At 35.6% G+C, this 15179-nt stretch overlaps 1 non-coding gene across 1 annotated transcript; it reads left to right on the plus strand.

The window, feature by feature from the left end:
- The first annotated feature begins 3772 nt into the window (after positions 1-3772).
- Positions 3773-3899, plus strand: LOC118147612 (small nucleolar RNA SNORA40). Its single transcript, XR_004734054.1, has one exon. It is a non-coding gene; the product is annotated as a small nucleolar RNA SNORA40 (small nucleolar RNA).
- The last annotated feature ends 11280 nt before the right edge of the window (positions 3900-15179 follow it).

Genomic DNA, 15179 nt, shown 5'->3' on the forward strand with positions numbered 1-15179 from the left:
ACATATACACCACGGAATACTATGCACCCATAAAAAAACAATGAGTTCGTGTCCTTTGTGGGGACTTGGATGAATCTGGAAACTATCATTCTCAGCAAACTTGATATAAGAACAGAAAGCCAAACACCACAGGTACTCACTCATAGGTGGGTGTTGAACAATGAGAACATGTGGACTCACACCGGGGGGCATTTGGGGGGTAGGGGAAAGACAGCAGGGGGTGGGGAGGGAGGGGAGGGTGGGGAGGGATAAGACGGGGAGAAATGACAGATATAATATGCATCTAAAGTTAAATAAATAAATATTAAAAAACTGAGTCACACATTTTCTATAGATGCAAAGAAATGCTCTAATTCTCAGCATTTCTGTGCTATATTTCTGAAATGAAGTCTTGGTCAGAAGTTCTAACTTATGAGAAAATGAATATTAAACTTTTGTTTCTTGCTGAACTCAGCCTGTGATACAAAGGGCTGACTCATGAGGACTGAGGGGATCTTATTAGCCTTAGAACATTCCAACTCAAGGCACACAGAAGGCAATTCAACAACTTAGTGGCTGCCTATTACTGAACACCAAAAATGTGCCAAACACTGAGCTCCACACCCTGAAAGGATAGTGAATAAGATATAAACTCATATGAAAAAATGCTCATTGTCACTGGTCATCAGAGAGATGCAAATCAAAACCACATTGAGATACCATCTCACGCCAGTTAGAATGGCGATCATTAAAAAATCTGGAGACAACAGATGCTGGAGAGGATGTGGAGAAAAAGGAACACTTTTACACTGTTGGTGGGAGTGTAAATTAGTCCAACCATTGTGGAAGACGGTGTGGCGATTCCTCAAGGCCTTAGAAATAGAAATCCCATTTGACCCAGCAATCCCATTACTGGGTATATATCCAAAGGACTATAAATTGTTCTACTACAAGGACACATGCACACGAATGTTCATTGCAGCACTGTTTACAATAGCAAAGACCTGGAATCAACCCAAATGCCCATCGATGATAGACTGGATTGGGAAAATGTGGCACATATACACCATGGAATATTATGCAGCAATCAGAAATGATGAGTTCGTGTCGTTTGTAGGGACATGGATGAATCTGGAGAACATCATCTTCAGCAAACTGACACAAGAACAGAAAATGAAACACCACATATTCTCAATCATAGGCGGGTGATGAAAAATGAGAACACATGGACACAGAGAGGGGAGTTCTAAACACTGGGGTCTATAGGGGGAAAAGGGGAGGGCCAGTGGGAGGGGGAGGTGGGGAGGGATTGCCAGGGGAGAAATACCAAATGTGGGTGAAGGGGAGAAAGCAAACAGAACACACTGCCCTATGTGTACCTATGCAACTGTATTGCATGCTCTGCACATGTACCCCAAAACCTAAAATGCAATAAAAAAAAAGATATAAACTCATAGGCCAGGAAAGAAAGAAACATATTTAAAAAATCATTGCAATGCAAGATAGGATGTGCCAAGGCTAATGCAGGAACACACAAAGGAAACAGAGCTTTTGACTCCTAAAAAAGATGAAGGATTCATGGATTGGAGACCTGGGAAATACCCTTCAAATATATCCTCTTCCCTCCATTTCCACCACCAAATGAGGTGTAAGAAGAGGGTAAAGGATACATTGCAAAAGTGCAGAGATGTCCCAGGGAAGAGGGGAGGTATAAAGTCAGGGAGGGAGTTGCAGCCAGGCCTAAAAAGATGAATGGGCTGTCACAAAGGACCAGATACATCAAGAGGAGTTCATACCATACCACATTGCTGACAAGGAACCAAGTGACATTTCAAATAGAAGACTGACATTTTAAACAGAAGATTCACAAAATCTGATTTATTTAGAAAAATCACTCTGGGGGACCCGTATTTGGAAAGAACGATGGAGCTGAGGACTTAGAGAAGCATGGAGGCGACTTAGGAATGAAGCCAGTCATGAATGGACTTGCTAAGCACCTGACATTCAGCAGCAGTAGGAAGACTGTCCTAGAGTTATTATATTGAGTCCAAAATTCCCTCCCAGTAACTTTAATGAAGGTATTTTTCTGAGATTTTATTCACCAAAAGAGAAACGAGTGTTTTCTTGAGTTATACTAGATACTCCTTAGAGGTCCTTAATATAGAAGAAAAATGCAAACCATAAAGTAGATACTTATGTCAATCATCTGGAAAGTTCAGCCCTCCAAATGATTTTAGCAATATTCCTATTCCATGTGGAAAATGGACTTTGGCCCGAAGTACACATGGCATGTCTTAAAACTCAATGGAGCCAATCCTGGGTCATTATTTTGTGGAAATGTCTAACTTCGGTCATGCTACTCTGTCTTTAATTTTCCACTGTACACAACATGAAAGAGAGAGGGAGAGGGTGGGGGAATAGGAAAGGAGGAAAAGAAGAAAAAGGAAGAGAAAGAGGAAAAAAGAGGAGGAAAGAAAGAAACTAAGAGATAGAGACAGAGAAAGAAGGGGTGAGGAAGACTACAGAGAATGGACCAATGGACCAGGGTGCTACTATGGGAACAGAAGCCTTAGAAAAGCAAGGCAGAAGGTGAGGGCTTACGGGGTGGACAGTAATGGCCATCTGAACACGTAGAAGTTGCCAGTTGCTCCAGCACCTGCTACAGACTTGCCGGAAGAAGAAAAAGCTGATAAAGTGAGATTGTTTCTCCTATTACTTGCCCTACTTCAGAGGATATTATGTATGGTACAGTGTCGGGTCAGTGGCAATATGAGCAAATAACATACCTTTACTCCACTACATAGAGTAAATTATTCCATTTCCCCCCTTTCCATTCATTCCAAGCACCCTATGGAGATATTTGTTATATTCCAGAGATAGTAGCAATCTCTAAGAATAAAAATGAATGAATAAAGAAATGAAAGAATAAATGAAGGAGCAAAAGAATGGATATAATTATCCACTTTGCATGCCTAGCAATTGTTGTGCTTTAGTTCCCTATCATTAGAAAAGAGGAAATCTCTGAAGAATCAAAAAGAATGAACTCACTGATCTTTGACTGTATGGCCTTATATAAGCAACCCAGTGCCTTAGACTCTTCATTTCCTCATCTGTAAACCAGACATAAGGAAACTTTCCTGCTCACCTCATAAGGTTATTGGGAAGACAAAAGGAGTCCATATGTAAGAAAATACTTTGTAATCACTAAAACACAGGATATGATACATCTCAAAGTTTAATTTGTAACCACTAAATGTAATTTAAGTTAGAAGTCTGAAGTTCACCTTCTATTCTTTAAAGTGTCAGTTGATTAAATTAATAATGTAAACAAGATGAGGGAGGGGAAGCAGGCATTTAAGCCACTTAATTGTTTTTAACCACAATTGGTGTGCTAATTATAGATCTAATTGGGCTATTCACCAAAGCAAGATCTTTAAGAACAATGCTATTCATCTTGTTCTAGGTAGTTTGCATATTTGAAAGAAATGAAAATAAATTTCTTTTAAAAATAGACTAATTCAGATTTCTTTTATTTTAGGTTGTTTTGTTCACCAAAGATCCCTCATCCTCCACCTCCACAAGGGTAGCCTTGTGAGGTTTGATAGGTGGGACTTCAGAAACAAAGATGGAAGACCAGCAATTCGTTAACTCTACAAGGAGAATTATCTGAGCACAGGGAGTTCAAGAAGGGATTCTGGTGCCTGAATCTTTGGCGGAACAAGAATTCCCCTTGGGAGTAGAACAAGATGGCAGGGGTAAGAAGGCTGGCTCCCCTCTTAAGAAGATGCAAGATTGCACTTGTGCATGTTTTTGCTTAACTTGTGGATGAAATCTTAGAGACAGGTGCAAAAAATAAATCCTCTTTTGCAACCCAGAACTCATTGTCAGTATGAGTTTTGATACTTATATAAAGGGATATTATCTTACCTGAGCCAGTTAACTAAGTGATGAGAGCATTGATATCCATAAAGGTTGGTTTCAGGCCAGGAATATTGGTTCATGCAGGCCATCCCCACACTTTGGGACCCACCAAGATAGGAGGATTGCTTGAAGCCAAGAGTTCAAGATCAGCCTGGGCAAGAAAGCAACACCCCATCTCCATCAAAATGTGAAAATTAGCTGGGTGAATATTTTTCTTTCTATATAAAATTTTAAAAATAAAATTCTAAGAAAAGAAGACAGGAAGAGAAAAAAACAGCATCTGGAGACCCATCGCTGTGTGAAAATGGGGACTAACTTCTTTCTACCAAGGCCACCTTCTAAGTGCTATAACCCTGATACCCAGCCCTGGGGCCTGGCTGAAATTGCAGCCGGCAAGGCAGAAACAGCACAACCACAGGGCTGAAGATCTCCCTGCTAGGTGCACTGGGTAATTCCATGTGAGTGGCATTTTATAGACTGTGAAGCACTCACCCTACATTATCTCATTTGATTCTCATCACATTTCTTCTTTGATACACACATTGAACTTTTGTTAGAGTTGAGAGATGTCTCAATTATGTAAGGGGAAAGATTTCTAGAGACCCTGGGTTCTTTCCTTTCCTCTTATAGGAAGAGCTATTTTATGAAAAACAGTGGTAGCATGGAAAAGGTCAAGAACCAAAAGTTGACTTGGGTTCTAGTAAAGCTGACCTACCATTGACAGGCTTGAAAGCTTAGTTTCGTATTCTTCAAAACATTGATAATAATGTATGACAGGTATTTTAAGGATTAAATGTGTATAAAATATGTGGAACAATTCCTAACAGAAAATCAACATTTACTAAATGGGAGTTATTCCCCTTTTCTGTCTATCTTCAGGGAAAATTTAAGGATCAAATAGTCATTCAACAAATGTTTATTGAATGCTTGTTCCCTGGCACATACTGCTCCAGGATTGGGTGATATAGCAGGAAAAATGCCTGAATCCCTATAGAAGCACCACATAAATGTGAGTTGTATAATTAAGAGGAATCAGTACTATATGACTCTATCTGTCCCAAGAGCTGGTTAAGGTTAGGAGCCAGAGGAAATCCAATATGAAATTGTGGAATGGTCTTATGGAAATGAAAAACTGTTCTGTTCAATCACATGGAAGTTATCATAGCGAATATCACCCTTAGAATTTCTCTATGGTATGGTAACTGCTGAAATTGTCAGGGATGGTAAATAGGGATTTTTTTAAAATCATACAACTCTACTGCCTCTGTTTATGATGTAGAAAGTCACAAGTTTTTCTCTCAGTCTAACAAACAAAACAAACCAGGTAAGCTACATCACTTTTATTTTTTCAAATATACCAGTTCAAGACACAAAGAAACCTAAATTAACTAAATTCCAGAAAAGGACAAGTGCTTTATAAGAGAGAAGAGATCTTAGCTGTTCACATCCCTAGAAGACTTCTGAGAAGATTTAAAAACAAAAACAAGAAAAATAAATAAAGAAAAACATACCATAGTTTGGGATAGGAAGAACACAGCTGAAATTAAAAACAAAACAAAACAAAAAAGTAAGGATGTATATGGATTGGCATGCAGATTAATATTCTGAAGAATGCCAGGTACAGAGTGAGATTGAATCTACCTGCCAAATCCTTCCAATGGTCTTCACTGAGTGTTCAGTGATAGTGTGCCAACAGCTTGGGACAGGTCAGAAAATATCACCCATGCGGTATATGGTACCTCCTCTAGTTACAAAGCAACCCACCTCCAAAGGTAAGAAGCATGACGAGAGAGCTAAAAGATATTCATCAGAGGCACTACAGGTTCTCAGGCATCAAAGGTCAGAAGAAATGCCGGATGTCTTGTATACATCTTAAAACACAAGTCATTTCAAGGCTTTAAAGAATAAAGCTGTCCTCAGAAGGTTGGGCAGGTCAGTAGGGAAAAAACAAAAACAAAACAACTCCTAAGCCATGAAAATTCAGGAGCTATACTGGAGAGCAAAGAAAACCCTCTAGCAACTTATAAATCTGGCAGGCAGGCTATAAAGCAGAGTTTTCACACAATTTGGAAAGCTGTCAACTCTATTGAAATTCATAAAAGGACCTCCACAATATTGGCAGTTCCAAAGCATAAATCCTGCAAAAGGGAGAATCCCAAACAACCCTCAAAATAACTAAAGCCTGCAGTGAGTGAAACAAACTGAAGCTGCAACAAAGCCCAGACCCAGTTCAATAACTAATCAGATTAATGTTGGCCTTCATTCTAAAAAACTGATAGAAGACAGTGTGTTTTTCTAGGAGTAATTATTGTTTGCCTCAGTCTTTACTATTCTTTTATACAAAATATCTATGCTATGACCAAAACTTACAAGATACACATAGAAGCAAGAAAATTTGACTCACACAGACAAGAGATGAAATAGTTAATAAAAGCAGAACCAGAGATAGCACAGGTGATGAAATATCAGACTGGCTGTTGAAGATATTTAGGATAAAAATGCTACAGGAGCCTGTGAAAAATGTATAGCAACCTGTTAGCAACCAGGCCACACAATAGAAGGTGAGTGGTAGGCAAGTGAGCATTACTGCCTAAACTCTACCTCCTGTCAGATCAGCAGCAGCATTAGATTTTTATAGAAGCAAGAACCCTATTATAAACTGTGCATGTGAGGGATCTAGCTTATGTGCTCCCTATGAGAATGAATTTATGCCTGCTGATCTGAAGCAAAACAGTTTTATCCTGAAATAGCCCTCCCACCCCTATCCATGGAAAAATTGTCTTCCACAAAACCATTCCCTGATGCCAAAAAAGGTTGGGGACTGCTGCTTTAGGAGCTAAGTGATTATAGCAAAAAAAAAAAAAAAATACATTATTTCTTCAACCAAATGAAAACACCAGAAATTAGAAATACTATATCAAAATAAAGAATCCAAGAGAAGACCTTAAGTGCAAAATGCATACAGCAGAGGAAAGGACCAATGAACTCAAAGACATATCAATATAAATTAACAAAAATGAAACTTAAAGACAAGAATTGTTAAAAATAAAAAGGCGAGCATCTGTGGCACAAGATGAAAAGCTGTGAGACAATATGAAAAGTTCCAAAACACACGTAATAATGAGAGTCCTAGGAGCAGAAGAAAGAGAATAGTGCAGAAGAAATATTTAAAAACAAAGTAGCTGTGAGCTTTTCAAAACTGATGAAGGATGTTGACCCACAGATTCAAAACTCAACCCCAAGAAGGACAAATACAAAGAAAACTGTACCTAACACAGGTGTGAAGACATGTGAAGTCAAAGACAAAGAGAAGATCCTAAATGGAGCCAAAGCAACAAAAAGAACAACAATAAGAATAACAGTCATCTTCTCATCAGAAACAGTAGTGACCAAACTCAATAGAAGTGTTGAAAAGGAAAGAAGGCAGTCAATACATAATTCCATATACAATGAAAATATCCTTCAAAAATTAAGACAAAATAGGTTTTTTTATTCACACACAGTCTTGAAAAACTAATCTCAATTTTAAAAATAAACACAGAAAGTTTCCTACACCTGATGGAAAGTTAAACCAGATGAAGTTCCAGAACTATAGGAAGGAATAATGAACCAAAAAAGGGTAAATATCTAAGCAAATATAAAAGCCTTTTTTTGTTAGCTTCTTGAAACCTTTTAATGGCTATTAACGGTTTAAAGTATATATAATAACAGTATAACTGGTGCACAGCACATGCAGAGAAAATACATAAGACAATAAGAGGATAAAACACAGAAGAGTGAATAGAGAAATACATAGTTTTAAGTTTCTTAAACATCCGTATAAAAGTATAATTTTACTTGAAGGTTAACTGTGGTAACTTGGAGATCTATGTTGTAATATCGAAAGCAACCAGTAAGGTAAGTCAAAAAGACATGTTTCTAAAAGATCAATACAGACTTGTGCTCCTGGGAAAAATCAAGTAATGAGATAGAATTTTCCTTCCCATTTGAAGAAGTGAAAAAAAGCAGGGGACAAAACATATGGAATAAAAGTTCTCAGACAATAGACATCAAGCAATGCCGGAAAGCTATCATGGTCCCCAACAAAACAAGCCATGGAGCTCTACTATTGCTAAGCATGCGATCCGGGGAGAATTTCCAGGCTGCTGTGCAGGAGGATGATCTGTAGAGGAGCTTGTTTCTAGAAGACAAAACAGGGTAGGGAGTCTGGAGAGATTTTTGTAGCTGGAGTTCATAGGACAAGCCTCCAAGTGGGCAAGATATGTACAGAGCACTCTGGAGAACTACAAAAATAAGAAATGATATAAATGTATATGTAAGGAAACTATAAGAGGAAGAATGATATAAAAGAGTGGAAGGAAGAATCATAAGAAAGAGACCTCACATAAGACTAGAAAAATTCATGTTTCTACCAGCCAAAGTAGAAAAACCTCAGCATTTCCAGAGCACTGGGTGAAATGCTTAGATGTGTATGTCTTAGTAGTGGGATAAATTTGGCCCTAAACTAAAGGTCATTCTGGTCCAAACTAATGAAACTTAAAAGCAGGACTTGAAGGATTAAATGTTGCCAAATAATAATTACATCTAGAACAAAGTGCAAGATTATTCTCTAAACTAATGAATGCCCAGCACCCAACAAGGTCAAATTCACTATGTTTGACATTTAATTTAAAACTGCTAGACATTCAAAGAAGCAACACACTACAATCCATAAAGGTGGGAAAAGTCAATCAATTGGAAAAGACCTTGAAATAACATATGGAATAGAATTAGTAGACAAGGACATTTTGAAAGCTAATGTAGAAACAATAACCCAATTACAAAATGAGTTAATGATTTGAATAGACATTTCTCCAAAGGGGATTTACAAAAGTCCAATAAGCACATGAAAGAATATTCAATATCATTAGTCATTAAGGAAGTGCATATCGAAACCACAATGGGAACCACTTTACACTCACTAAGATGATTATAATTCATGGGGAATGAAGGAAGGCAAATAACAAGCAAAGGGGTAGAGAAACTGGAACCTTCATGCATTGATGGTGGAAATGTAAAATAGAGCAGCCACTTTAGGAAAGAGTTTAGCAGTTCCTCAATAAGTTAAACATAACATTATCATATAACTCAGCAATTCTATGCCTAAATATATAGCAAATTAGTTGGAGAACTCAAACTCAGTTTCAGTTCTTGAACCATGTGGCTTTTCAAGTAAGTAGTCTTCCTTCTAGAATTCACATTAGATTGGAAAATGAATCACTTACAAATAGCTTGGAAAAAATGCATTATTAATATGCCAAGCTGGCATTAGTTAAAATTGTTGCCAATCATAATTCTGAAAATCACAGTCCCAAATGCCATAATCCAAATGCGGAAATCTCAAAAGATCAAAAGTCATCCTTAAAGATCAAAATCCCTAAAGTCTAAAACACGTAACATCTAATTGCATCCCCAAACCATAATGACAGATTTGGAATTGAGTGATCAAACCTCTAAAATAAATTTCAAGGTGTTACTAATACAATTTGTTTTATCCATTAAGCCCAGTGCATTTGACAGAAAATTCAGATGTGTGGATTGGCCATGCAATAGAGCAATAATAAAAACTTCATGTTTAAAAATGTGTCATTTTTCTGCATTGGCATTCCTTTCAGCTGATGATATTCAGGAGCTTTTAATGAATTAAATACACATTTGCCTGTAGCCACCAATGAAATTACTGACTGGTTCAAAAACAGTTATATGCATGGTAAGGTAAGAAGACACTCAATGGTGTTGCTGTTCCATCACCAATATTGTTTCCTCCAAATTTACAGTTTGTATTTTAGTGCATGTGAAGTGGATTTTTGAATATGTAAAACAACACAGAAGTAAGGCAGAAAAGATACAAAATTTTTATAGGGAATGTTCTTGTCACAGCATATTAAATCATAGCAGAATTTCAAAAAGATCAGTACCACATGGAAAATGAATGTGAACATATTCCCTGAGGAAAGCCATGCCCTAAAAGAAAAAAAAAAACAGTTCTTTATCATTATGCAAGACTTCAAAATATAGTTAATGATCATGAAAGTTGGCCAGTTCTTATGGACTACCTCCACGGAATTGCCCATAATCTATCCATGTAATACATCTTTTATTCATATGTCAAATTTTCCTTTAGGTTTTCTCTTTTAGTTTTATTTCCCCACTATTTTAAATTGTCAGCATTATTTTTTATAATTTTCTATGCCATGTATTTCATCTTTGTATCATTTGCAGTACTGGAGGTACAAATAAATTTAAGACTTTTAGAGAATTCTAATTTGTTTTATACATTCCTTGAAAATTTGACTCCATAAAAATGTATTATTACAATATACTGACTTTGTGTGCAAGCACTATGCATATACATGAAAATGTTGAAATTTCCTCAATAAATGAAGAGATATCCTTTTTGTATAATATCTCTCATATATGTAGAAAAATATAACCTTTTCTACATATAGGTCTCAGCTCTTCAGGCAACTGAATATGTGATGGTGACCCACTGCAGTTTTTTATCAGTCTCATCAAAACATTTAGGTTGTCCTTTACAGTATTTCAGATCACTGCAGGTACCAAGCTGGGTGTACACAATTACCAATGATAGTGATATGTGCCTCTGCATTTCTCATTTTTGACCTATTTCTTTATGAATATTGTTTATCTGCTCAAAACTGTTATATCTATGTGACTGCTGTTAGTATACTGGAGTGTTTATGCTTACAAAAATGTGTAATTATTATCTATTTTATTTGTAAAGTGTCCTATGAAGTATTCTGTCATATTTTATATGTTTGTCAAAGAAATCCTCTTCAAAAGTATAAATGAATGTTTTCCAAAATATTTTTAAATTACTTTTTTTAGAATTATATTTTTGCGATATTGATTCTTCAAGATTATGATTTTTAGATTTTGTGCTTTAGGGATTTTGATCTTTCAGGAGTTCAATATTCAATGATTATAGCATTAGGAATTGAATTTTTTAGGACTATGACTCAAACACACTTAAATCACCCATATATTTTTTAGTTAATATTCAGAAATGAAAATGGCAAAATTAGTAAGATTCAGTCATATAAACTGCAGACCAATTTTACATCTGTAATGTGGTGATTCAAATGTTACGGTCACTGATACTTAGACTAATAAATATATTTTAAGCATGAATTAAATTTTTAACCCAACTCTGGAAGTGGTAAGATATGAGTTCAGTAACATAGTCTCTGCTAAATATGGATTAGAAACACAGGACACAGAGTTGGAGAATGTGGAAGAGAGGTAGAAAATTTTGGGACTCCAGATACATTGGAGTAGAACTTCTAATCTAGATGCCAATTTTTCTTCTCTAAACTAAGAAGGTGACAGTATAGTACTAATAAGTGTTTGTGTAATTAACTCTAAAAAGGTTATTATAAATGTATTCCATATTTATAGACAGTAGAGGAAACATTAGCATGTAGAGCAAAAATGTGCAAGTAGAGACATGGGAGAAGTTTTTTAAGATACAAATGTTGAGAGATGAAAAATAAAATAGCTGAAATGAAAAATACATTCACCACCATTAACAGCACAATAGACCCTGTAGAAGAAGAAATGATAATCAAAATTGAAGACATACCAGTGGAAATTTTCCAAATAAATCAGATAAAGAAAGACAAAGAGAAAAAAGGGAAGGAGGAAAGAAAGGGACAAACCACAGCAAATAGTACAATAAGGAAAACTAAAATGGAATCATAGAGTATGTTCAATTATCCCAAAGATAGACAAATAGAAAAAGATAAACAAGTAATGGAGGAAACATATGTTTTTAAAAAATCAAAGAGACCAGTGATAAATTTATTCCAGTTATATCAATAATCACTTTTCATTTATATGCTCTAAATGCCCTTAATTAATTGGCAAATTTCAAAATAAAATTGGAATCATTAACAACAGAATAGGCTGAGAAAAGAATCTCAGAGTTTGAATTCTGTTCCTTTGAAGCAATATAGGTATATAAAAATAAAGAAAGAAGAATATTTTAAAATAAGCCAAATCTTTGAGAAACACGGGATTATGTAAAGAGACCAAACCTATAACTCATTTGCATTCCTGGAAGGGGAGAGTGACCAGGCAACTTAGGAAACATATTTGAGCATATAACAAACTAAAATTTTCCCAATCTCACTACCAATATCAACATGCAAATTCAAGAAATTCAGAGAATCCTAGGAGTTACTATGCAAGACAACCATCCCCTAGACATATAGGTGTCAGATTCTCCAAGGCCAATGTGAAATAATAAATGTTAAAGGCAGCTAGAGAGAAGAGGCAGGTCACTTACAAAGGGAACTGCATCAGGCTAATAGTGGGACCTTTCAGTTGAAATTCTACAAGCCAGAAGAGATTGTGGGCCTATTTTCAACAGCCTTAAAGAAAAGAAATTCCAACCAAGAATTTCACATCCTGCCAAACTAAGCTTTATAAGTGAAGAAGAAGTGAAATTCTTTTCAGACAAGCAAATGCTAAGGAAATTTGTTACTCCTGGGCCTGCCTTAACAAGGTCCTAGAGTGACTGGTAAACATGAAAATGAAAGAACAATATCTGCCACCACAAAAACACACTTAAGGACATAGTCTATTGACACTATAAAGCAACTATACAATCAAGTTTACATAACAACTAGCTGACAACATGATTAGAGGATCAAGTCCCCACATATCAATATTGATCCTTAATGTAAATGGGCTAAAAGCCCCACTTAAAAGAAATAGAGTAGCAAGTTGGATAAAGAAGCAAAACCCAGCTGTCTGCTGTCTTTGAGAGACCTATCTCACAAGTAACAACACACATAGGCTCAAAGTAAAGAAATGGAGAAAGATATATTGGGCAAACAGAAAACAAACAAACAAAAAGAGCAGCAGTTGCTATTCTTACATCAGATAAAATAGACTTTAAACAAACAATGATCAAAAAAGGCAAAGAAGACCATTACATAATGATTAAAAGTTCAACAAGACTTAGCTATCCTAAGGAAATATGCACCCAACATTGGAGCACCCAGATTCATAAAACAAGTTCTTACAAATCTATGAATAGATTTAGACAACCACACAATAATGGTGGGGACTTCAACACTCTACTGACAGCATTAAACATATGACTGAGGCAGTAAACTAACAAAGTATTGTGGGCTTAACCTCAACACTAAACCAGTTGGAACTAATAGAGCTCTACAGAACACTACACTCAACAACAACAAAACATACATTCCTCTTATCTGAACATGCCACATACTCTAAGACTGACCACATGCTAAACCATAAAGCAAGTCTCAACAAATTTTTAAAATATCATACCAAGCACACTCTCAGACCACAGCACAATAAAAACAAATCTCAATATCAGGAAGATCCATCAAAATGAGAGAATTACATGGAAGTTAAACAATTTGGGTAAAGAACAAAATTAAGGCAGAAATCAAAAACTTCTTTTAAACTAATGAAAACAAAGATACAGCATATAAAAATTTTTAGGATACAGTTAAAGCAATGTTAAGAGTCAAGTTTATACTGCTAAACACCTACATCAAGATGTTAGAAAGATGTCGAATTAACAAACTAAGGTTACACCTAGAAAAACAAGAGCAAACCAACCCCAAAGCTAGTAGAAGAAAAGAAAGAACCAAAATCAAATCTGAACTGAATGAAATTGAGATGCAAATATTCATACAAAAGACCAACAAAACCAAAAGTTAGTTCTTTGAAAGATTAAACAAGATTGATATACTGCTATCTAGATTAATAAGTTAAAAAAGAGAAATGATCCAACTAAATGCAATAGGAAATGACAATGGTGATATTACAAGCAATCCCACAGAAATACAAAAAAAAAAACCAAAGTTCTCAGAGACTGTTATAAACACTTCTATGCATACAAACTAGAAAATCTAGAAGAGACGAATAAATTCCTGGAAATGTACAGCCTCCCAAGATTGAGAATATTGAAACCCTGAGCAGATCAATAATGAGTTTCAAAATTGAATCAGTAATAAAAAGCCTACCAATCAAAAAAAGCCCTGAACCAGATAGATTCACAGCTGAATTCTACCAAATGTAAAGAAGAGCTTGTACCAATATTGCTGAAATTATTCCAAAAAGGTCAAGGAGGAGGGACTCTTTCTTAACTTATTCTATGAAACCAGCATTCTTCTGATACCAAAACCTGGCAGAGACACAACAACAACAAAAGAAAACATCAGGTCAATATCCCTGAAAAACATAGACACAAAAATCCTCAACAAAATACTAGCAAACCAAATCCAGAAGCACATATCAAAAAATTAATTCACTATGATCAAGTAGGCCTTATTTCCAGAATGCAAGGTTGGTTCAAAATACACAAATCAAGAAATATGATTCACCACATAAAGAGAATTAAAAACAAAAACCAGGTGATCATTTTAATAGACACTAAAAAAGTTTTTGAAAAAAAATCAACCTTTTTGTATGATGAAAACCCTCAAAAATTAGAAATCAAAAGAAAATACCTCAAAATAATAAGAGCCATTTATTCCAAACCTACAGTCAATATCATACTGAATGACTAAAATCTAGAAGCATTTCCCTTGAGAACTGGGGCAATACAAGATCACCCACTCCCACAATTCCTATTCAGCACAGTACTAAAAATCCCAACCAGAGCAATTAGGCAAGGGAAAGAAATAAAACACATCCAAATAGAAAAAGAGAAAGTCAGAACATTTCTTTTCATAGACAATATAATTCCACAGCTAGAAAACCCCATAGACTCTGCCAGAAGTTTCCTAGAACTTATAAATGACAAGTAAAGTTTCAGGACACAAAAATCAATGTACAAAAATTTGTAGCATTTATATAAACAAATAATATGCAAACTGGGATCCAAATCAAGAATGCTATTCTATTTACAATAGCCACAGAAATAATAAAATACCTAGGAATACAAGTTACTAAGAAGGTGAAAGATCTCTACAATGAGAATTGTAAGCATTGCTAAAAGAAATCAGAGATGACACAAATGGGAAAACATTTCATGATCAGAAATAGGAAGAATCAATATTGTTAAAATGGGCCAAAAAATGTGGGATAACTGGCTAGCAATATGCAGATTGAAACTGGACTCATTTCTTTCACCATACACAAAAACTAACTCAAGATGGATTAAAGACCTAAATGTAAAACCTAAAACTAAAAAACCCAAGAAGAAAACCTAGGAAATACCATTCTGGACATCA

Source organism: Callithrix jacchus, chromosome 14 (assembly GCF_049354715.1).
Source record: "Callithrix jacchus isolate 240 chromosome 14, calJac240_pri, whole genome shotgun sequence".
Classification (NCBI taxonomy): Eukaryota; Metazoa; Chordata; class Mammalia; order Primates; family Cebidae; genus Callithrix; species Callithrix jacchus.